The sequence below is a fragment of the Macaca mulatta genome, chromosome 12 (assembly GCF_049350105.2).
Source record: "Macaca mulatta isolate MMU2019108-1 chromosome 12, T2T-MMU8v2.0, whole genome shotgun sequence".
Lineage (NCBI taxonomy): Eukaryota > Metazoa > Chordata > Mammalia > Primates > Cercopithecidae > Macaca > Macaca mulatta.
In genome coordinates, this window is record NC_133417.1 from 15,591,850 (window position 1) to 15,615,494 (window position 23,645).

General features: G+C 43.9%; 1 pseudogene; it reads right to left on the reverse strand.

Moving 5' to 3' along the window:
- Window positions 1-1,426: 1,426 nt before the first annotated feature.
- The window catches only part of LOC114671278 (store-operated calcium entry-associated regulatory factor-like), a 32,609-nt pseudogene continuing 10,390 nt past the window's right edge, over window positions 1,427-23,645 (reverse strand).

A 23,645-nucleotide genomic window follows, 5' to 3' on the forward strand; every position in this document is an offset into this window, starting at 1 on the left:
CTAATAAAAAGTATGTGCTTTGGCCAGGCATGGTGGCTTATGCCTATAACCCCAGCACTTCAGGAGGCTGAGGCGGGAGGATCACTTGAGCCCAGGAGTTTGAGACCAATCTGGGCAACATGGTGAGACCTCTAAAAAATTTACTGTAACTTTTTTTTTAGTCTTATAAAAAATCGATAGGGTGATGCAGGCCTGTGGTCCTACCTACTCAGGAGGCTGAGGCAGGATGCCTGCTTGAGCCCAGGAGTTTGAGGCTATAGTGAGCTATGATTGTACCACTGCACTACAGCCTGGGTGACAGAACAAGACCATATATATATATATATGGTCTCGTTCTTATATATATGTATGAGATTTGATATGATTTGGCTGTGTCTCCACCCAAATCTCAACTTGAATTGTAGCTCCCATAATTCCCACATGTCGTGGGAGGGACCAAGTGGGAGGTAATTGAATCATGGAGGTAGATCTTTCCCATGCTGTTCTTGCGATAGTGAATAAGTCTCGTGAGATTTGCTGTTTTTATAAGGGAGAGTTTCCCTGCACAAGTTCTGTCTTGCCTGCCACCATGTAAGACGCCCCTTTCCTCTCCTTTTGCCTTCAGCTATTATTGTGAGGTCTCCCCAGTCATGTGGAACTGCACGTCCATAAACCTCTTTTTGTTTTTGTATTTTAGTAGAGACAGGGTTTCACCATGTTGGCCAGGAAGGTCTTGATCTCCTGACCTCGTGATCTTCCCGCCTCTGCCTCCCAAAGCGCTGTGATTACAGGCGTGAGCTACTGCACCCGGCCCTCTTTTTCTTTACAAATTGCCCAGTCTCGGGTATGTCTTTATCAGCAGCATGAAAACAGACTAATACATATGTATACACACATATACTCACACATATGTATACACACATATAGTCTTCACAAGAAATGGTAAACATCTCAAGACATAAACTTCCAGCATGACAAGGATCCGCTTTGAGGGAAATAGATAAATTGAGAAAAGCAGAAACAGAGATGAAGTACACAAAGGCATAATAAAATAACCAGTAAGAAAATCACGTTCCCTGGCCTTCCCCAAAGCCTGTTCCTTGCCCCGCTCCAGGCATGGTGGAATGCATGGAAATCCAGGCACTTGCAACATAAGTGTAACTTAAGACCCAAACACTTGAAAATTCAAACGGGAATTCAAGAGAGAAATAGGACTTTGGGAGAGCAGTAGAAGAGATGCCACAGCACAGGGCATGATTAATCATTGAATGAATTGAGTGGTTGGCCAGCCCTGGAGTCGCTCAGAGGCAGGAGAGGTCATTTCCGGGCGGGCTGAAACCTGCGCAGAGAGGAGGCAATTTGAGCAAGACAAATGCAAGGGACTCTAAGAATGGTAGCCTGGAAACACTTTGCCCTTTGATATCTTTTGATTGAACTTCTCCTTCCATCACAGATTCAGATCCTTTTCATGGACCCTGGGGTCTATGCTGTAGCCTGGACTCTCGTCCTCTATGAGCTGTTCACCTCTTGACAGGGAGGAGAACAGGAGGGGAAGAGAGAGGCTTGTGTTGGTTCCATTATCTATCTCCATCAAAGCTTGCTGCTGCCTCCCATCCTCTTTCACCACCTTCCTGCTAAGATCGCCTGGCTAACATCTCTTTGACTTCCTGCTGCATGCCCCAAAAATCCTATAACCTTGAGTCAGCATGACTCATGACACTGTCAGTCTTTATGAGATCAGCAAAGCCTAGCCTTGTTGCATGATTCCTACTGACAAATGCAGCAAGAATGTCAAGAAGGCCTTAAGGAAAGCAGTGTGGTTGTCTTAGTCCTTCGCTGAATGGCCAGAGCCAATGTTCCTAAAGGAAGCCACTTCCATGAGAAGGAGCCTGTGCGTTTCCTTGAGGCAGCCTATTGTGGAAATGAGTGGGAAAACACAAACTGTGAAAAAAAAAAAAAACAGTTTTTCCTCTGCTTTCACACCACAACAATCAAAGCAGACTTCTGTGAGCAAATGTGTTGAGGTTCCTCCCCACCAAGTAAGCAAGCAGTTCTACAGCGGACACAAGCTGGGCATCCTCCAATTCAATTCCATTCTGACACCGTCTGTCTGGAGATTGCCTCAGATCCCATAAGCGGAGAGCTCAGTCTTACAAGACTGGCCCTTCTTCAGACACCAGTCACGAGGCACAGGTTGCCTCACCTGTGCTTCTGACCAACTGGTCTAAATCAAAATTCCCACAATCCCCTCCTCAGCTTCAATTTATTTACTAGAGCTGCTTACAGAATTTAGGAAAACACTTATTTGTATTTACTGGTTTATTATAAAGGATATTACAAAGGACACAGATAAAGAGATGCACAGGGCAAGGTATGTGGGAAGGGGCGTGGAGCTTTCATGCCCTCCTGGGCACACATCCCTCCAGGAGCCTCCAGGCATTCAACTACCTAGAAGCTCTCCTAACTCTATCCTTCTGGATTTTTTGGAGGCTTCATTACATAGGCATGATTGACAAAATCATTAGTCATTGGCGATCAACTTGACCTTCAGCCCCTCTCTCCTCCCTGTAGGTTCAAGGGTGGACTAGAAATCCCATCACTCTAATCCTGCCATGGTCTTTCCTGGTGACCAGCTCCCATCCTGAAGCTACCTAGGGACTTCAGTCATTAGTCAACTCATTAGCATTCAAAAAGACGCTCAGCACATTGAAGAGTCCAGTGATTTTAGGAGTTGTATGCCAAGAAACCAGGAAACAGACAAAGACCAAATATATATTGGAAACATGCAGGGAAGCAAAAAGAAAGGAATCATCTGTGTGCCAAGGTACTTGCTACACCCTTTACAGGCTCTTTTAATCTTTGCAATAAGCCTGCAAGCTAAATACAATTATTCACATTTTACAGTTGTAGAAATAGACTTAGAGTGATTACATGGTTTGCACAAAATCGCACAGCTAGTAAGTGTTGGGTTGGGTTATAACCCTAGGTCTGCCTGATCCCCAAAACCATCTTCTTTCCATCTTATTGTACTGCCCTGAGTCCACGTCCTATCAAACCTCATCTCCAGACTCTGCTGAAGAAATTAATTTAAAACGTTCATTATTATAACATCTGTAATATTGTTCCAGCTTGGATGCTGGTGCCAGGGACTCCATTTGTATTACTGTTAAACTTCAAAAAAGAAATATGTCAGGGAGTGATAATGATTCTCATTTTACTACCATGGATACTGAGGGTTATTTTAGTGAGGTTGGGCTAGGCTCTGTTGCAGTAACATGTAACCCCAAAATCTCACTGTTTTCACGAAATTGATGTTTAGTCTTTGTTCATGTAGTGTCTAACATGGGTTGATGGGGCTTTGCCCTATCACTCACTCAAGGACCCAGATAGATGGAGGCTTACACCCTCTTGCAGATTCACGGTCTGGGACCCTGGCTTCCTTATCACCCAGGCAGCAAAAGTCAAGTACAGTTTCCTCACACCTGTTCTATTCTTCAGCACAAAAGAACTAATCCTTACCTCAATGCAAGGAAGTACACTGTGACACGTACATGAGCACATGGATATTTGATGAGCAACAAATGTCACGGCCACAATTCTCCATTAGCTTCAGAATATTGTGCTAAACCACAGAGCTGAGACTTGAAACTGGTCTACATGTCTCTCTCCAAGGTTCACAAATCATTGTGGGATCCAGAAAAGCAACTGCTCAAATCCATCAGAGCTGTTGCCACGTGAAGTCAGTCCTGAATTCATCCAATTTAGAATTCAGGGTCCAGAAGGAACACACAGCGTTGCAGGAAACTACAAATGTCTTACTGACTTCAATCGTGGACTTTCGCGACATCCCAGAGATGACCTGATTCATCTCAAATCTCCAGCATGATGCTCTCTCCTTTGCAGGTTACCTTGGCCTCTGTGGAACTGCTTTTATTTCTGGCCTGTCTTGCCTCTGCAGGCAAATGATTTTATGCTGCTAGTTGCTAGTCTCTTAGTTTGGATGCTTATATGTATCACCACATTCTAACAAAGACTTGCTGCAGTGTAACAAAAAATGCATAGAAAGTAAGTTTAAAAAATAAATGTGAGAAAATAGATATGGGAAAAATAAGACAAAGTCAAGGATAACATTATACATAGTGCATACTGTGGGGTTCTGTGCACTTGCTTGGGGAAAGTCCAATATGCTTTCTGAGCTTCCAGGCAGCCAATGAAAGAGTGCTATATAATCCAGAAATACTCATAAGATAAAACTTCAGCCAGATATTCAGGGGATGCTCAGCTAGTTCTGGTACTTATACCTGACAGAACTCTTCCTCATGGGACCACCCAAAGGGAATATATTATGAGAGAGTGAAGGGAAAAAGAAAACCAGAAAAGGGAATTTCAGAAAACCAGTGGCATATTGGGAACTCTGGGTAAAACTCTGAAGCATCCTGGAGAACACAGAACACAAGTTGATTGGGGCTAGAAAGCCTTCTCAGAGGGCGGGGGAAAAAATCACTTCCACAGAAGAGGGAGGCGGAATGATACCAGAGTGTAAGAAAGAAGACAATGGAAACTTCAAGCAGATTCAAATAATCTCTGCTGCCTCTGATGGAATACGATTGAGTTTAGTTGCATGAGAGACTCAATTTGGAAATGAGAGGCAAAACAATATGGCAGCCGGAAGCTTCTTTGCAGGCTTCAGAGTCCAAAATGGTGGAACTAAAATTGTCCCATGGGAGGCTGAGCAGAAGCACCAAGAAAGTTCGGAGCCAAAGTCCAAACTCCTTTCAAACATTGTAGCTGGCTGACAGATGTCCACTAGATTATGAACATGTCTGCTTTAGGAAAGACTTTTTCACGTTTCATGTACCGGCCACCAAATACATGTTGCCTTCTCTTGTTGAAGGCATATTAGTAAAACTCTGCAGGAAGTGCTGGTCCTAAATTTGACATTCTTAGGAGTAGTGGGAAAGAATATGTCAAAGCCAACAGAATTGGAGAGTCAGGCAAGTTATATACATTATCTTTAATCCGCATCACAACCCAAATAGTAAGTATTATTACTTTCCAATAACTTTGACTACAATGACTACTTTACAAATGACTGTACTCAGGCTGAGAAACATGGAATAGCCTGAGCAATATTACACAACTCGTAAGTAGGGAACACAGAATTCTGACTTATCTCTGCCTAGTGCCATTTCCTGTGCCTTTTAATAACAAAATACTGCCTTTAGATACCAGGTAAATTGAAGAAATGAAAACTGAAGTAAAAGAGGCATTAAAATCCCAAGAAAAGATTAAAAAATAAACACTTGCTTTTGTCACTGGTAAACTGAGTTTTTTTTCCCCTGCTTTGTATAGGTTGCAAAGAAAGAACATCCAATTGGAAAAAAAAAGATAAAGAAAAAGCAACCGGGTTTTATTCAATGGCCAGAGAATGGAGAAGGGGTAGCTCTTGCTCCAAAGGCATCTTCTCTGCCCTGGAGTGTTGGGAGGCGGGGGAATCTTAGAGTTAAATGCGGGCCAGGAGAGATGTAGGCGTGCAGGCTGGAGTTCCAGACACGCAGGTGCAGTCCCAAACATAATTCTCCATACACCGCATGTTTACAAAATGGTAGAGATTTTCTTTTACAGGAGGAGATTTCAGCATTATAATGGTATGTTCATGATCTAAAGGTAACTAGGGGTCACTTGTTCCGGTTTGCACCAGTTCCATGCAGGTCTTATCTTCTTCTGGTATTTGGCAAGGGGTCACAAAGCTCTTGCAGTGCCTGGTTTCTTCAAGCAGCTGTGCCTATAGATAAAGAGACGAAAGAAAAAAAAAAAAAAACTGGAAAAGTAAAATTCCTATTGCTTAGATGAGGCTGGGTTCATTCGGTGACACTTTTACTTTTGTTCCCTCCAAAACCCAATTAGAAATGAATTTTTAAAAATGTAAAGTCATGAAGACAGAGCAAACAGAAGATGAAATCACTGCTTCCAAATTTTGGAAACCGGAAGGCAAGATGAATGAGTGAGAATGGACTTAGAAAGTTCGAGAGCACAGAATCCTTAGCTGGTTGTATAGGGAGAGCCAGGAAGCACCCAAATTACCCTGCACTGCCCCTAAAAGATTCAAGAAGTAGAGGTACCTAATACTTCTGGAAGTGGCAGAAAAATAGGACTGAAGACAGAAGGATGAATAAAATGTCTATATAAAAGCTAGTAACCTCCCCACTTCCACACAGCCTGGGACTGCCCCCTCATCACCAAGCAGAAAGCTGGAGGCTTATTCTCTGGAGAGGATAAAGCAAAGGGGCTTTAGACCAAAGGCACCAGGCATAGGCCAGGGTGGAGAAACTATTTTCTTAAAAATAGTGAAGTGGGCATTTACTAATAGAATTCAGAGGCTCACAGGGCGCTGTCAGCTAGGTGCAAATATGCTCAACCAGAGATGGGGAAGGTCTTCTCTGAGCAAAAGACCCAAAGATGCTGATGTCAGAGGCTCCCCAGTGGAACAGCCCAGCCAGATGAGCCTGTGTGGATGACCATTCACAGTGTCCAAACTGCCGGTCAGCCTCCAAGCCCCAACTACTGATCAGGAGTAAACAGGGAAAGTTGCCAAACATCTGAGTGAAACATCCAACGAGAACACCAGATGCCAAAACAGAGTAAAGCAAATTGGAAGAAACAGAACTATGCACGAGAAGATAACATCAAAATCAACGGTCCTTAAGATCCTCAGCTAAATAAGATCAAGTGTTCTACCCAGGAAATAAAAACAGAGTTTTCGTTTTCTAAGTTCTCATTCAGGAAACAAAAAGAGCTCTTGGAAATTAAAAATATGAAAGCAGATATAAGAAATATATCTTATATAGTAGAAAGTTTGGAATGTAAAGTTAAGAAAGTTTGGAATATAAAGTTAAAAAAAAATCCCAGAGTAGAGTGAAAAGAGTCACAGTAGACTGAAAAATGTAAAAAGTTGAGACGTTAAAATTACCACATGTCAAAGATTCATAATTAGTAAGAGAACCAGTAAGATGTTACAAATGGTTCAGTGGAGAAATCAAAGAGCAGACACGTAGACAATAGAGAATGCTGAAGTGAATATGTTAATCGATGCAAAACTGGCTTTTTGGGGAAAGAGGGATATCAATATGCCGCTGCACCAGACAAAGTATATTTGCATCTCTATGAAAAGGAGGCATTTACATTACTCGCAGTTTTCCACAACTCTAGCTCAAAGACAATGGAGGTGGAAGCCTTTATAGAATCAGATAACCCAGAAGAGTACACTAAATAGGAACCCAAAACTCTTTTCCCTGACAGAGAGAAAAGACAAGAAAATTAGAAGATTGTTCCAGGATGTCTAATACCCAAATAATAGAATTTCCAAAAAAGAAAGAACAAAGAAAACAGTCAGGGAAAAGATTATCAAAGAAATAATTCTAGAAAATGTTTCAGAACTAATAAATTAGAAGAGTGAGTCTTTTATACAATTATCAAAACTCATGAAATTTTTTCACAAATGTTTGCATTTGTTGTATGCAAATTAAACCTCAATAAAGTTAATTTTTTAAAAAGAGCTGGCTCAACTAATACCTCTAAAGTGATGAGCTAAGACCCAAACAAAGACACTTCATCACAAATTTTAAATCTCTGGGTACAAAGACAAGAGTCTACAAGCTTTCATAGGATAAAAATGTCACCAAAGGCCAGGCGTGGTGGCTCATGCCTGTAATCCCAGTACTTTGGGAGGCCGAGGCTGGTGGATCACGAGGTCAGGAGATGGAGACCATCCTGGCTAACATGGTGAAACCCCATCTCTACTAAAAATACAAAAAATTAGCCGGGCGTGGTGGCGGGCGCCTGTAGTCCCAGCTACTCGGGAGGCTGAGGCAGGAGAATGGCGTGAACCTGGGAGGCGGAGCTTGCAGTGAGCCGAGATGGTACCACTGCACTCCAGCCTGGGCAACAGAGCAGGACTCCATCTCAAAAAAAAAAAAAAAAAAAGTCACCAAAAACAAAGAATTTTAAAAAATCAGATGGTTTCAAACTTTTCAAAAGGTAGAAGATAATAAAGCAAAGCCTTCAAAATTATGAAAGAAAACAATTTCCTATTTAAAATTCTATACTCAGCTAAACTATCATAAGCATATATAAAATCTAAAAAAAATACTGTGACTGCCTGGCACTATTTCTCAGGAAAATGATGGAGCCTGTGTTCCACCAAAATAAGCAAGTAATCACCAAAAAATAAATAAATAGATAAAAGCCTTGGGACACAGCACAGGAAAGGGTTGAGGGAATCCTCTGGATGATGCGTAGAAACTCCATGATGACACCGTGCACCAAGACCAAAGGGCAACCAAGACCAAAGTGCAAAATCAGCAGACCTCAGGAGATGAAGCTGATAGGACAGCCGATGAATCTGAACATCCTGAGAAATTTAGATAACTGGCAAGGAGTTTAGGGGTTGAACGAATGATAAGCAGATGGAACATTCAGCAAACAAACCTAAAATAAGACGTTTCCTAACTCCAAGGAAAAACAAAAAGCAAGCTAAGAAAGCAAGTGTAATCTTAGTGTACTACTTACTCACCTATCGATGTCTTCACATTTTCATAATAATGTAAATACCAAATAATAATGTAACCAAAATTCTAGTATAATTATACTGGGGAAATGGAGAGCACAGATGGGTGCTTGTGTTCATGTTGTAGGATAAAGGAGTCAAATCCTTACCTCATCTTCACTGTCCATATATCATTCGAAAATTGCTAAAGTTGGCCGTGCACGATGGCTCATGCCTGTAATCCCAGCACTTTGGGAGGCTGAGGTGGGCGGATCACTTGAGGTCAGGAGTTCGAAACCAGATTGGCCAACATGGTGAAGCCCCGTCTCTACTAAAGTACAAAAATTAGCCTGGCGTGGTGGCATGTTTCTGTAACTCCAGCTACTAAGGAGGCTGAGGCAGGAGAATTGCTTGAACCCAGGAGGCAGAGGTTGCAGTGAGCCAAGATTGTGCCATTGCATTCCAGCCTGAGCAACAGAGTGAGACTCCATCAAAGAAAGAAAGAAAGAGAGAGAGAGAGAGAGAGAGAGAAGGGGGGAGGGGGGAAGGAGAGAGGGAGGGAGGGAGGGAGGGAGGGAGGAAGGAAGGAAGGAAGGAAGGAAGGAAGGAAGGAAGGAAGGAAGGAAGGAAATTGTTGAAGTCAACAAGTAGTGGCTGGGCACAGTGGCTCGCGCCTGTAATTCCAGCACTTTGGGAAGCCAAAGCGAGAGGACCTCTTGAGCCCAGGGGTTCAAGACCAGCCTGGGCAACATACTGAGACACCATCTCTACTAGAAATAATTTTTTAAAATTATCCGGGCATGGTAGTGCGCATCTGTAGTCCCAGCTACTTGGGACGTTGAGGTGGGGGGATCACTTGAGCTCAAGATTTCAAGGTTACAGTGAGTTACAATCACACCACTGCACTCCAGCCTGGCTAACAGAGTGAGACTCTGTCTCAAAAAAAAAAAAAAAGAGAGAGAGAGAGAAGTAGCAATAGAAACATGTTATTTGTTTTTTGTAAAAATAATCAGCTTAAGGATGTTTTGAAAGTGCTTATCTGTGGAGAGGATCAAATGGAGGGGACCCAGGGTGCATAAGAGAGGGCGTGGTGTTTCCTGTAGATCTATTTGTCTCTTTAAACTATGTGCATGCAAAGCCCACCTCTGGGACCAATTCCAGGAAGACTGATGGCCAAACTCTCCTGGGAACAGCTGAAGAAAGAGAACCTGGGTCCATCCCTGCTGATCCTTTGTTCTTTGCCTTGGAGATTTGAGAGTTAACATCTAGATGCAAAGAAATAAAGTCCAAACACTAACACTGACTAATTTTGAGTCTTTGTTGTGGCCTGGCATGGTGGCTCACACCTGTCATCCCAGCACTTTGGGAGGCCAAGGCAGGCGGATCACCTGAGGTCAGGAGTTCGAGACCAGCCTGACCAACTTGATGAAACTACACCTCTACTAAAAATACAAAAACTAACTGGGCATGGTGGCATGTGCCTGTAATCCCAGCTACTTGGGAGGCTGAGACAGGAGAATTGCTTGAACCAGGGAGGCAGAGGTTGCAGTGAGCCGAGATTGCACCATTGCACTCCAGCCTGGGCAACAAGAGCGAAACTCTGTCTCCAAAATAAAATAAAATAAAAACAAATTATGTGCATGCACAACTTTGATCAACATAATTTCTGTAAGAAGAAGAATGCGTTGAAAAAGCTGTTACTGTAACTTTTACAGACCCAGGGAAAGTAGAATTTCCTGTTGTTGATTCCAACATCCATCTACCAAGTTTCCAGAGGTCCTCAGTCTTAATATTCGGGGGTATGTCCAAGTCACAGCAGGCCAAAAGCTGTCATGTCCCAAGCAGAGGAAAAGTAACCCATTCTCTGAATTTTTGCCTTTAATAACACATGATGCAAGCCCCATTGGGTGGAAACAGGACTGATGTGCGACTCAGAACATCAATATTTTATTTCCCACTCATCAATCATTCACCACCTGCTGGCAAACAGCACCTTCCAGCCGGTGTCTCCAGGTCTCCATCCAGCGCCAAGACTATCAATATTTTATGCTTGGGAGATGAAGTTGCTACACAGGCGCATTATCCCCTGCCCAAGCAGTGTACAGAAAAAGTTCTTCTTTCCTGTAGGCAGCTCTGGGAGAACACAGCAGGCAGTATCTGTCACACTGCTCCGGCTCCCTCTGTGGGCTCCCAGTTCTACACATGATGCAGCAGGCACAGTAATGCACTTGCAGAGATGGACTTCTGAAGAGGAAAACTGAGGCAGCCTTTCCAGTGTCCCTAGCACTTTGTCTCTACTGCCCATAGAATTCTTCAACCAGAATATCATTCCCTCCCTGCCCTCGGGCCCCAATTGTGATGTAAATTAAGACTGACTCATATGGCTGGGCACAGCGGTTCATGCCTGTAATCCCAGTACATTGGGAGGCTGAGGCAGGTGCATCACCTGAGGTCAGGAGTTCAAGAACAGCCTGGCCAACATGGCGAAACCCTGTGTCTACTAAAAATACAAAAATTAGCCGGGCGTGGTGGCATGCACCTGTAGTTCCAGCTACTTGAGGGGCTGAGACAGGAGAATTGCTTGAACCCGGGAGGCAGAAGTTGCAGTGAGTCAAGATCATGCCACTGCACTCCAGCCTGGGCGATAGAGCGAGAGTCCGCCTTAAAAAAAAAGGGGGTTGATATGACCTAAAATCTCTTTAATTCACCAAAAATCATTTATAGAACACCAACAATGTGTTGGGCATCCAGAGAGATCCTGGGAACACAAGTACACGTAAGACACATTTGTGGACATGTCTATTTCCATGGTGATACAGTAACATCTGTCATTTTCCTAGCACTGTGTACCAGGCACTGTCCCGGGCATTTGACATCTATTGCCCTTAATTCTTACATCAAATCAAAAGGTAATCAAACTCGATTTCAAGAAAGACTGTATTTTTTTTCCTTCTCGAGTTTATTGAGAAATAATTTACATACAATAAACTGCATACATTTAAAGGGTACAATTCCAGAAGTTTTGATAGTTGTATACGCCCCAGAAACCACCACCACCATCGAAACGCCCGACATTTCTGTCACCTCCAAAAGATTCCTTGTGCCCTTGATTCCTTGTGCCCTGTTGCAGTCCACACTTCCGTCTCCCTCCATCTGCAGGCAACCACTCTTCTACTTTTTGTCACTGTAAATTAGGTTGCATTTTCTAGAAATGGAAGCCTACAGAGTGATCTCTGTGCCTGGCTTCTTTCACTCAGCATAATGATTTTGAGATTCATCCACATCCTTGCATGTATGAGTAGTTCGTTCTTATTTGCTGCTGAGTGGTTTTCTATTGTATGGAAATACTGCATTTTTATACCCATTCACCTGTTGATGGACATTTGGACTGTTTCCAGTTTTTAGCTATTATGAATACAGCCGCGGAGAACATTCATGTCAAAGTCTTTGTGGGAACATATGTTTTCATTTCTCTTCGGTAAATGCCTAGAAGTAGAACAGCAGGGTCATACTGTAGATTCATAAAGTCTTCCCTTTTTAGCATATTTTTACGGTCAGACATGATGCTTTTGAATGACACAGTGAGAATTCACAGGCCTCAAGTTTATCTGTCAAGGATTATAAGATCAACAAAAATCAATTGGATACCAAAAATAAACAAATAAATAACCCTATGCAACTCTCAGTATCATTCGTTATTATCATAGTTTTTATTTGGGCTGGGTGCAGTGGCTCCTGCCTGTAATCCTAGTACTTTGAGAGGCTGAGGTGGGTGGATTATCTGAGGTCAGGAGTTCGAGACCAGCTTGGCCGACATGGCGAAACCCCATCTCTACTAAAAATACAAAAATTAGCCGGGTCTGGTGGCAAGTGCCTGTCATCGCAGCTACTCAGGAGGCTGAGGCAGGAGAATCACTTGAACCTGGGAGGCAGAGGTTGCAGTGAGCTGAGATTGCGCCACTGCACTCCAGCCTGGGCAACAGAACGAGACTTCGTCTCAAAAATAATAATAATAATAGTGCTTATTTACACCATCAAGGAATAAGTGAATCCCTATAAGCAAATTTTGTAAAAACTGAAACTTACCCTTTCAATCTTCTCCTTTTAAATTCTTTTAAGTATTATCTATTCCTGATACTATCAGCAATTTATTAGCATTCCTATTCCTCTAGAAATCCTTGTGACAGGTTTACAGCATTTGCTGCGTGCCTTATTAAAATGTGTCCTGGCCATGCTGCTACTGACACCCCGGAAGTGTCATGCTGGCTGCCCAGTGCTGTCCCCGTGAGCTGCCCAGGCAGGGGAGTTTTGCCCCAACACCATGGTGGCTCAGGTGGCTGTGTAGATTTGTCTGCAGCTCAGATATGTCCTATATTCTGTCCTACTCCACACCTTTATTTTTCTTAATTGTCCATCACTAATCCAGTCTACAGACACAGGCACACATGTGCTCCCACAGGCACACACATACACAAACACGTCCACACAGAGGCATTTCTCCAAGCACTTCCTAAATCTTTGGGTGAGATAAGAAAGCAAATGACCAAGGGTATCAGAATTTTGTGGAATCCAGTCAAAAAAAGAGAGCTGCACTTATGCACCAAGATTTTTCTAAAACGACATTCACAGCAGTGGTATTTATATCACAAAGGAAAAAAATGTAAAAGAACAACCACACTGTTCATTAGTAGGGAAATGGACACATCACGTGATCAGTACTAAATCAGGAGTTTTGACTGAGGTGCCAAGAGACAACTGAGAGCACACAAGCAGGAGACCGTGTGAAAGATCAGCTGTGAGAACTTCCCAAGTGGAGTCTGCACAGCAATTGCAGGATCCTGAGACCCCTTCTCAAACATAGAGGGCGATAAAAGAGCTGAAGAGAGATTTAGTGAGAAGGATGTTCAGAGAGCCCCGTTGAAGTCTATGAGACAGACCTCATGCAGAGGGAAGTGGCACCTCCTCTTCACCAGGCATCCAGAGAGACATACTTCCCAGTCAACACTCGGAGAGCCTGCTGTGTATCCCTAGGGTTCAAACACAATCTGAATCCTGCCCAGGAAGTCCACAGGCGAGTGAAAGGGAGCAGCTTCAGTGATGGGGCCTGGGGAAGGTGGCTGTGCTGGGATGGCTGGTGCTCCCAGAATGTGTCAGGTAAGGATATGCAAGGGTTTCGTGTGGCGCAGAGGTGGGCCATTCAAGAGAGAGCCAGCCTGAAGGGTCACCTGAAAGGGTGGAGGGTCTCTAACAAGCCAGGGCTGTGGAGAGGACTGCGGGACACAAGGGCCCCAGGGAGAGCGGCAGTCAGAGATACCCAACGCCCTGCCGCATCAGAGGAGCTGAAGTTGGAGGAGCCCCTTCAAGTGGACTCAGAGTCATCTTGAGACGGGATCAGTTGACGTGGAACTTTATGCTCCCTTTCTCCTCCACCCTTCCCATGTTTAACCCTGGATGAGGTAACAAGAAAGAAAGAAGAAAGTGACCACTCCGCCAACGCTTCCTTTCCAAAGGCTGGTGGCCCAACCACACCCATGCCACAGCCTGGCAGGTGCAGGAGACAGGATGAAAAAGTTAATATGTTGGATGACGCATTCTAATTTCTGAATCAAGACTGTTTTGCTATAACAAGTGTTGGAAAGGGTGTTAAGAAAAGGGAACCCTGGAACACTGTTGATGGGAATGTAAATTGGCGCAGCCATTATGAAAAACAGTATGGAGGTTCCCCAAAAAGTTAAAAATACAACCACTGTAAGATCTGTCAATCCTACTTCTGCGTATATATACAAAGAAACAAAATCAATATTTTGGAGAGATATCTGCACTCCCATGTTTATTTCAGCATCAGTCACAACAGCAAAAGAAGCAACATAAGTGTGCAGAAATGGATGAATGGATAAAGAAAATGGTAATTCACACAATAGAATATTTCTCCACCTAAACAAGTAGAAAATCCTATCATTTACAATAATATGGATGAACCAGCCGGGCACAGTGGCTCACGCCCGTAATCCCAGCACTTTGGGAGGCTGAGGTGAATGGATCACCTGAGGTCAGAAGTTCGAGACCAGCCTGGCCAACATGGCAAAACCCCATCTCTACTAAAACTACAAAAATTACCTGGGTGTGGTGGCAGGTGTCTGTAATCCCAGCTACTCAGGAGGCTGAGGTAGGAGAATCACTTGAACCTGGGAGGTGGAGGTTGCAGTGAGCCGAGATTGCGTCACTGTACTCCAGCCTTGGTGACAGAGAAAGACTCCATCTTAGAAACAAAAAAAACATATATGGATGAACCTGGAGGACATTATGCTAAGTGAAATAAGCCAGACCCAGAAAGACCAATACTGCGTGATCTCACTTACATGTGGAGCCTAAAAAAAATTGAACTTGTTGAAGCAGAGAGTAGAATGCTGGTTGCTTAGGGCTTAGGGGTCACCGATGGGGTGACATCAGTCAGAGGTACAAGCTTTTAGCTATAAGTGAAGCTCTAGAGATCTAATATACAGAATGGGGATTATAGCTGACAATACTGTATTGTACACTTCAAAATTGCTAAGAGTAGACTGTAAGCATTCTCACCCAAAAAAATGATAAGCATATGAGGTGATAGATATGTTACTTAGCTTGATTTAATCATTTCACAATGTATACATATGTGAAAACATCACATTGTACACCCTAAATATATATGATTTTTATTTGTCAGTTACACTGCAATAAACTTGGGGGGTGGGGAGAAATATTGTTCTGCTGTTTAAAGAGACCTACGAATACATAGCCTAGTCATGGGACCACCTGAGTTTTTATCTAAGACATGGAGAGATACTCTTCCCTGGCAACATTGGAAGAGACGGTGGGAAGCAAAATGAAGTTGTATTCTGATTATAGCCCTCTAGTCATGCTTACTCAACACACTGGTTACATAAAATATGGACACCCACACTACGGACAACCAGGCAATGCTTAAAAAGAATGAGTACTAATATACAGTCTCCAAGACATAATATCGTGGGGGGGTGGGGGGAAGCTACTTGCAAAACAATTCTCAAAGCATAATCGCATTTATGTTAAAAAAAAAAACTATACAAACATCTGTGTGCGTGTCTGTGCATATACATGTGTGTGAGATAGAACAGAATTCACTCCCTTCCATCCCCTTTGCTCAGTCCAATCCTCACCCCTAATGGGAAAGGGGCTTTTAGTTCAGTAGCACACCAAAGGCAATCAGTAGAGCAGGAGACATTGCCTAGCATGTAGGTGCTTTTCCCCAAAGGATGTACAGGACGTGACCTGTGATGACCATCCAAGGATGGGACCGGGAACGTGTCTTCCAGCCTTGCCCCTAGAGTCTGTGGCAGATGGACAGGAGCCTGACTGAAGAGTAGACAAGGAAGGAAAAAGCACAGTGAGACTTAAGAGCACTCCTCCCATTTGGCTGGGCTAAAAGACACCCCATAGGGAACGTTAGGAAGTTTTTTGTATCATTCTCTGAACTTGGAATACTTTAGTTAGTAGCAATAAGGGGTCCTTCAAGTAAGAGATGACAGGCACACCCCTTCAGACACTGGGGACAAAAAATAGCCTTCAGATGAGGATGTTTCAGAAAAGGTGGCAGGATGCCCACTCCTCTGCTAAGGGTGATGGCAGCAGGGCAGGCGGTCGGGGGCTGGTGAGGGCAGAGAGGCTGTAGGAGGAATACAAAGGGGCATTTTCACCTTTCACTCTCGTTTTGAGGTGTTCCCATGTTTATAGCAAATGTGACCATCTGTTGGTTGTGTCATTTTATTGCATAGTACATTTGAATCAATAAATTGGACCACACAGGGTCCTTCGCTGGCCCTGTTATGGCCTTTGGAGACTGAGCTACTGGGGCTCTTCTAGCAGAGTCAGACTAACATTTGCACGTGTCTCTGAGTTCCCAGCTGCACTCCTTCCAGCAGACTGTGTCTGCACTGGGGGAAGCCTAACTTTACAGTCACTTGGACATTGCTGTGCAGTGTCTTCATAGCAAAGAGCATTCGCACTGGAGATCACTGCACAAAGCCAAGGTGCGACCACCATCCCCACGTTGAATTTGGCCCTCTCAGAACATCCTGGGCCCATTTTCAAAACTAGACAGCGTTAAAGACCACAGGAAAGCCTCTGGGAAAGTCACCCCCTCTTGCCCTGGAGTTTTCACAACCAATAAGTAAATGCTGCTGGAATTGAAAGGCCTTCCCTGGTGAGGGCACCACTCTGCCTTCCCAATTAACATATTATAGATTCCATACATCTGGCTGCCGAATGAATTCCAGAGCACTGAGTGCCAGCACTGAGTGGCAAGCCATTCAATTTCTTTGATTAAATTCCATTTTTAAAGTCCCATATCTAAGAGGAACACTGGGGACTGCTCTAAATTATATTAATTTTTAAAATCATATAGGTAGTCAAGGGTAGAATTTAAGGATCATTCAAGTCATAAGGGATTATTAGAATGGTGCAGCCACTGTGAAAAACAGTCTGACAGTTCCCCTGAAAGTTAAATATATGATTACCTTATGACCCGGCAGTTCCACTCGTAGGTATATCACCAAAGGAAATGAAAAGAAGTGTTCACACAAAAACCTGTAACTGAATGTTCATAGCAGCATTATCCATATTAGCCAAAAAGTGGAAACCACCCAAATGTCCATCGTCTGATGAATGGCCAAGGAAAAATATGGCTTAACCACAGAGTGGAACAGTATTTAACCATAAAAATGAATGAAGTTCTGACACATGCTACAACATGGATGAAGCTTGAAAACACCATTCTAAGTGAAAGAAACCAGTCAGAAAAGGCCATATATTATATGATTCCACTTATATAAAATATCCAGAACAGGCGAATCATAGACACAGGGATTACATTGATTTAGGATTGCCTTGGACTAGGTAGTGAGCGAAGGGCTAGGAGATGATATTCAAAAATGGACTATGGTGATAGTTGCACACTCCGAGAATCTACTAAAAACCATTGAACTGAGTGATTTAAATGTATGAATTGGTATGGCATGAGAATTATATCTCAATAAAGTTGCTATTGAAAAAGAGAGAGAGAGATCTTTAGGTAAGGTCCAACTGACCTGCACTCTGGTCTCAAGATAATTTTCCCTAGATATCAGCTAGAATAAAACTCAAGAGTCTGTCATTCAATTTGTCCATTTATTGGACAAGTATATGTTAGGCTGTCACCTGAGTGCCTGGCACTGTTTTGGTGCTGAGAATGCTGCAATGAACAAAACAGACAGACAGACCGTCCCATGGGGCATGTGCCCTCCTGAGAGAGACATGCAATTATAATCAAGCAGATAGGACTACGTCAGCTGGTGATAAGCAACATGAGAAAACATAAACCAGGCCCAGGGGAGAGGAAAAAGAGGGGCAGCACTGCTAGTTCCCAGAGTAGTCAGGGAATTTCTCAGACAAGGAGGCATGTGAGCAGAGATGTGAAGGGAGTGCTTTCAGACCACAATGCTGCCAGTCTGACACCTCTGGAAGGAAAAGGGGAAGGAAGGAGGGCTGTGGAGGAAGAGGCACGGCAGCTGTGCAGGCCAGAGAACTTCTCAAGCAGAGTGATGGGGACCCTCATGCAGAGATCTCCCCGTGGACAAGTCCCATTCCAAACAGAAACGGCCTGGCTGGCTCAGTACCCTCGCCGTGCCGAGTGATTGGCAGGAGCAGCCCACAGAGTGGACCCAGCAGGAACACCCCGGCAAATGAAGGTGCAGTGCTGGGGCTGTCCACCAACCACCCTCGTCACAGCAGGTGCTGTTGAAGGGAGACCTGATGCACAGCTCTGGGACAACCACACTGTCCCAAGGACTTTGACTTTTACCTTAAGTGGGATTAAGGTAAAAGTAGGACCATCGGGAGGTTTTAAGTGGAAGAGTGACATGCTATGACTTGCATCATAAAAGAGTCCATCCGCTGCTAGATTCAGAATTAGACTGTCAGAGGGCAAGAATAGAGGCCACAACACCAGTTAGGAAGAACTAGGGAGAGCAGAAGGGAGTTCAGACCATCATACCTTCAGGAGTAGTGTCCATGGTTAAAAATGGTCAAATTCTGGGTATATGCTGAGAGGTAGATCTGATACTATTTGCTGATGGATCATGAGGGATGGTGAGCAGAAAGAAAATATTAAGGATGACTCTAAAACGTGGGGCCTCACCAATTAGAAACATAGAGAAGCTATTTTCTGGAAGGAGGGGCAGGACTGGGACTGAGTGTTAGAAATCGGGAGTTGGATTTAGGACCTTTCATCTCTGGGAAGCCTGTTAGGGGTCAAGGTAGAGTCATGGAGCAGGTAGCTGCTGTGAGAATATGCATTCAAAACAGATCACTGGTTGCAGGTCCAGATTGGGCAGTCGCCAGCCTTTGAATGGTCTTTGAAACCATGAGACCCAATAAGACCACCTAGGGAATAAATGCAAATACAGAAAAGAAGTGATCGGAAGATGGATCTGGGGACCTTCAGCATTTAGAAGTTAGAAAGATGGACAAGAATCAGCAATGGCAACTGAGAAGGAGCTGGCAGGAGTGTAGGAGACAGCCGAGAGAGAAACCCCCGGAAACCAAGTGAGGAAAGAATCTGAGGAGTGAGGCACTGTGCAAAGTTGATAGGCCAGGTAAGGTGAAGACTCAGAACTGACCCATAAAGGCCACCCAACAAGAACAGTCCCAGCGGAGTGTAAGGACAAGCTCATGACGCAGGTGCATTCAAGAGAGGAGTGGAGGCGGTGGGAATCCAAAGAGGGACGTGGGCTCACAGGACGTTCTCTCTACTAGGCGATTTTGCACAATGAGGGTGTCCAGACAGACGTGGTCCAGGACAGAAGGGGAATTGTTGGAGCAAAGTTGTTGGGGCATGAGTTTCCTATTGCTGCTGGAATGAGTCACCACAAATTGTACCTTAAAACAACATAAATTTATACCCTTACATTTCCAGAAGTCAAAAGTCCAAAATGGGTCTTCCGAGGCTGAAACCAAGATACTGACCAGGCTGTGTTCCTTCTAGAGGCTCTAGGGGAGAATGTGTTTCTCACCTTTTCCAGCTTCTGAAGGCCAACGCATTTCTTCTTCCATCTTCAAGTCCAGGAGCACAGCATCTTCAAATCTTTCTCTGACTCTGAACTTCTGCTTCCCTTTTCCATCTTTTAAGGACCCTTGTGATTATCCAGAATAACTCCCCATCTGAAAGTTTTCAATCACATTTGCAAAGTCCCCTTTTCCACGTAAAGTAATATATTCACAGGTTCTGGGGACTGGGATGTGGACATCTCTGGGGGCCATTTATTCTGCGTACCACGTTGGTAGGAAGCAGGGGATGTGGTCTACAGTGCATGTAGGTATGGTCCTCACTCAAAGCACAGTTAGTTCATCTTTAATAACCACAGTAAAAGGAGAAGAAATGATGCAGGTGCAGGTAAGGGTGACACAAAGAGCAATCACCCCTCCCACTGGCCGAGGAAGAGCATGTTTTATAAAAACTTGAATGGTGAAAATACTAATGGTGATGACAATGTTGATGGTGGTGGTGATGGATGAGGTGGTGTGGTGGTGACGGTGACAACGGTAATGGTGACTACCATGCTAGCTACAATGTATCTTGCATTTACCAAATATTAAGCGCTTTTATGCTTTACCTCTAATCCTCATAATCCCCACTCTGGAAAGAGGATAGCTGAAGCTACGTGAGGTTAAGTAATATTAATCACTGGCAAGTCTGGTACAGGAACTCAGTTGCCAGCTAAGAGGGGGTGGGGTAAATTCAGTTTCCCAGACCAAACTCAATATCCTTTGTTTCTCCCCATTCTCTCTCTCTCTCTCTCCCTCCCTCCCTCCCTCCGCAGTCTGCTTCCATTCCTCTAAGGAGTGTTTGTTCATTAACTCCGATTGGAAAGGAAGCAGCTTCCCCTGGTATCTGTTTGTGGAGGGCAGTGAAAACTTTAGTTTGCTCCTGCCCTTATATTGAGGGGTCTGAAATAAATTAATATAGATATGAAACTTCTTCAGAAACATATCTTAAAGCATATAAAGAACCTGAGTGTCCCAGGCAGTGGGAACTTTTTCCAAGCCCTATGTTTCCATAGGAAACATCCTGAGATGTTCTCAAGTCAGGAGCTGCATGCCCAACCTGCTCCAACATTTCTGAGCCCCGAGACTTCTGGGCTCCGGTTTCCTTCTCTGTAGAATGCCGACTCTCATACCCACTCCCCAGCATTCTCATGCTGATGGACCTAAATAGCTAATACTGTAGAGGGCTCCCTGTTTTGAAAGGTCTACTGTGTGCAAAGCCCTGCTCAAAGCACTTTACCTTCATTCATGCGCAGAGTCCTCCTCGCCATCCGACATGTAGGTGCTATTGACAGCCTCATCTTATTATACAAATGGAGAACCCCAGGACTCCCTTCCAGATGGGTCACCAGAGTCCGGATTACTGAGCCCCAAGGAGAGGGAAGGAATCAGATGGTGGTGGCGAGGGAGGCGCGGTGGCAAGAGTGAGAGCGGAGGGACTTCTTTTAAAAGTTCAAGCCCTGCCATCGCCGGGCGCGGTGGCTCAAGCCTGTAATCCCAGCACTTTGGGAGGCCGAGACGGGCTGATCACGAGGTCAGGAGATCGAGACCATCCTGGCTAACACGGTGAAACCCCGTCTCTACTAAAAAATACAAAAAACTAGCCGGGCGAGGTGGCGGGTGCCTGTAGTCCCAGCTACTCGGAGGCTGAGGCAGGAGAATGGCGGGAACCCGGGAGGCGGAGCTTGCAGTGAGCTGAGATCCGGCCACTGCACTCCAGCCTGGGCGACAGAGGGAGACTCCGTCTCAAAAAAAAAAAAAAAAAAAAAAAAAAAAAAAAAAAAAAAAAAAAAAAAAAGGTTCAAGTCCTGCCTCTTTTAACTTAAACGGTCTGTGTGCAAAGAGAAAGCAAATGTAGAGCAACAGAAAGTAAATTAGTGGTTACCTGGGGCTGAGAACAGGATTAACTGTAAACAGGCACAAGAGATCTTACTGGGAGGAATGAAAAAGTTCCAAAGCGGGATTATAGTAATGGTTGCACAACTCAGGAACTTTACTAGAACTCATTGAATTATTCACTTAGAATGAGTGAATTTTATGGCATGTAAATTTTACCTCAATAAAGTTGGTTTATAAGAAAAAGTTTGCCTGAGATGAAAAAGCAAAATTTGGTTGGGGTGGGGAGTGTCTGCAGTTTTAAAACACGGCTAAAAATTTTTCAACACTTCAACCACTGAGAGATGGAGTTTGTGTCCCTCCCATGAATCTGGGCAGACGTATGACTGCATTGACCAAGAGAGGACAGTGGAAATGACACTAGTTGACTTTCACCTTGTTCACTGGGAACATTCTCATGGTGGGTAATTTTATGCATCAATTTGACTGACGGTCAGGACCCAGAATAAACATTATTTCCAGGTGTATCTGTGTGGATATTTCCATGAGATTAGTGTTTGAATCGGTGGGCTCAGTCAAGTAGACTGCCCTCCCTGAGGCAGATGAGCATCTTCCAGGGCTGGAATAGAACCAAGGGTGGAGGAATTTGGGAATTTGAGCCTTTTTTTCTGCCTCACTGATGAGCTGGAGTCTCTCATCTCACCTTCTCTGACCTTCAGACTGGGAGTTACATCTGGGTTCCCCGGGTTCTCAGGCCTTTAGATTTGGAATGAATTATACCGCTAGCTTTTCTGACAGCAGGTCATGGGACTTCTCAGCCTCCAAAATCCCAAATTCCTCATAATAAATATATTTTAAATAAATATTTTTTATATAGTCATGCTTCGCTTAACGACAGGGATGTGTTCTGAGAAATGCATCGTTAGGCAATTTTGTCACTGTGTGAACATCGTAGGGTGAGCTTACACTAACCTGAATGGCATTGCTTACTACACACCTAGGCTAAGATGGTCTAGCTGATTACTCCCAGGCTACAAACCTGTACAGCACGTTAGTATACCCAATACCGTAAGCAACTATAACACAATGGTAAGTATTGCTGCCTCTAAACTTATCTAAATGTAGAAAATGTAGAGAAAAAATACGGTATAAAGATAAAAAATGGTCCACCTGTAGAGGGCACTTGCCATGAATGGATCTTGTAGGACTGGAAGTTGCTCTGGGTGAATCAATGGGTGAGTGATGAATGAATGTGAAGGCCTAGGACACTACTGTCCACTACTATAGACTGGACACTGTACCATTAGGCTACTCTAAATTTATTTTAAAATGATAAATTAACCTTAGCTTAATGTTACTTTTCACTTTGCAAACTTTTCAATTTTTTAGATATTTGACTCTTTTATAACAACTTAAAACACAAACACATTTACACCTGTACAAAAATATTTTCTTTCTTTATATCCTTATTCTTTTTTTTTTTTTTTTTTTTTTTTTTTTTGAGATGGAGTTTCGCTGTGTTGCCCAGGCTGGAGTGCAATGGTGTGATCTCGCCTCACTACAAGCTCCACCTCCTCCGAGGTTCACGCCATTCTCCTGCCTCAGCCTCCAGAGTAGCTGGGACTACAGGCGCCCGCCATCATGCCTGGCTAATTTTTTTTTTTTTTTTTGTATTTTTAGTAGAGACGGGATTTCACTGTGTTAGCCAGGATGGTCTCGATCTCCTGACCTTGTGATCTGCCCACCTCAGCCTCCCAAAGTGCTAGGATTACAGGCGTGAGCCACCACGCCCAGCCTTTATATCCTTATTCTATAAGCTTCCTTCTACTAAAAAAAATTTTTTTTCACTTCTTAAACTTTTTTGTTAAACACTAAGATACAAACACACACATTAGCCCAGGCCTACACAGAGTCTGGATCTTCAACATCAACATCACTGTCTTCCATCTCCACATTCTGTCCCACTGGAAGGTCTTCAAAGGCAATAGCATGCATGGAGCTGTCATCTCCTAGGATAACAATGCCTTCCTTTTTTTTGAGGTGGAGCTTCTCTCTTATTGCCCAGGCTGGAGTGCAGTGGCGCAATCTCAGCTCACCACAACCTCTGCCTCCTGGGTCCAAGCGATTCTCCTGCCTCAGTCTCCCCAGTAGCTGGGATTACAGGCATGCACCACGATACCCAGCTATTTTT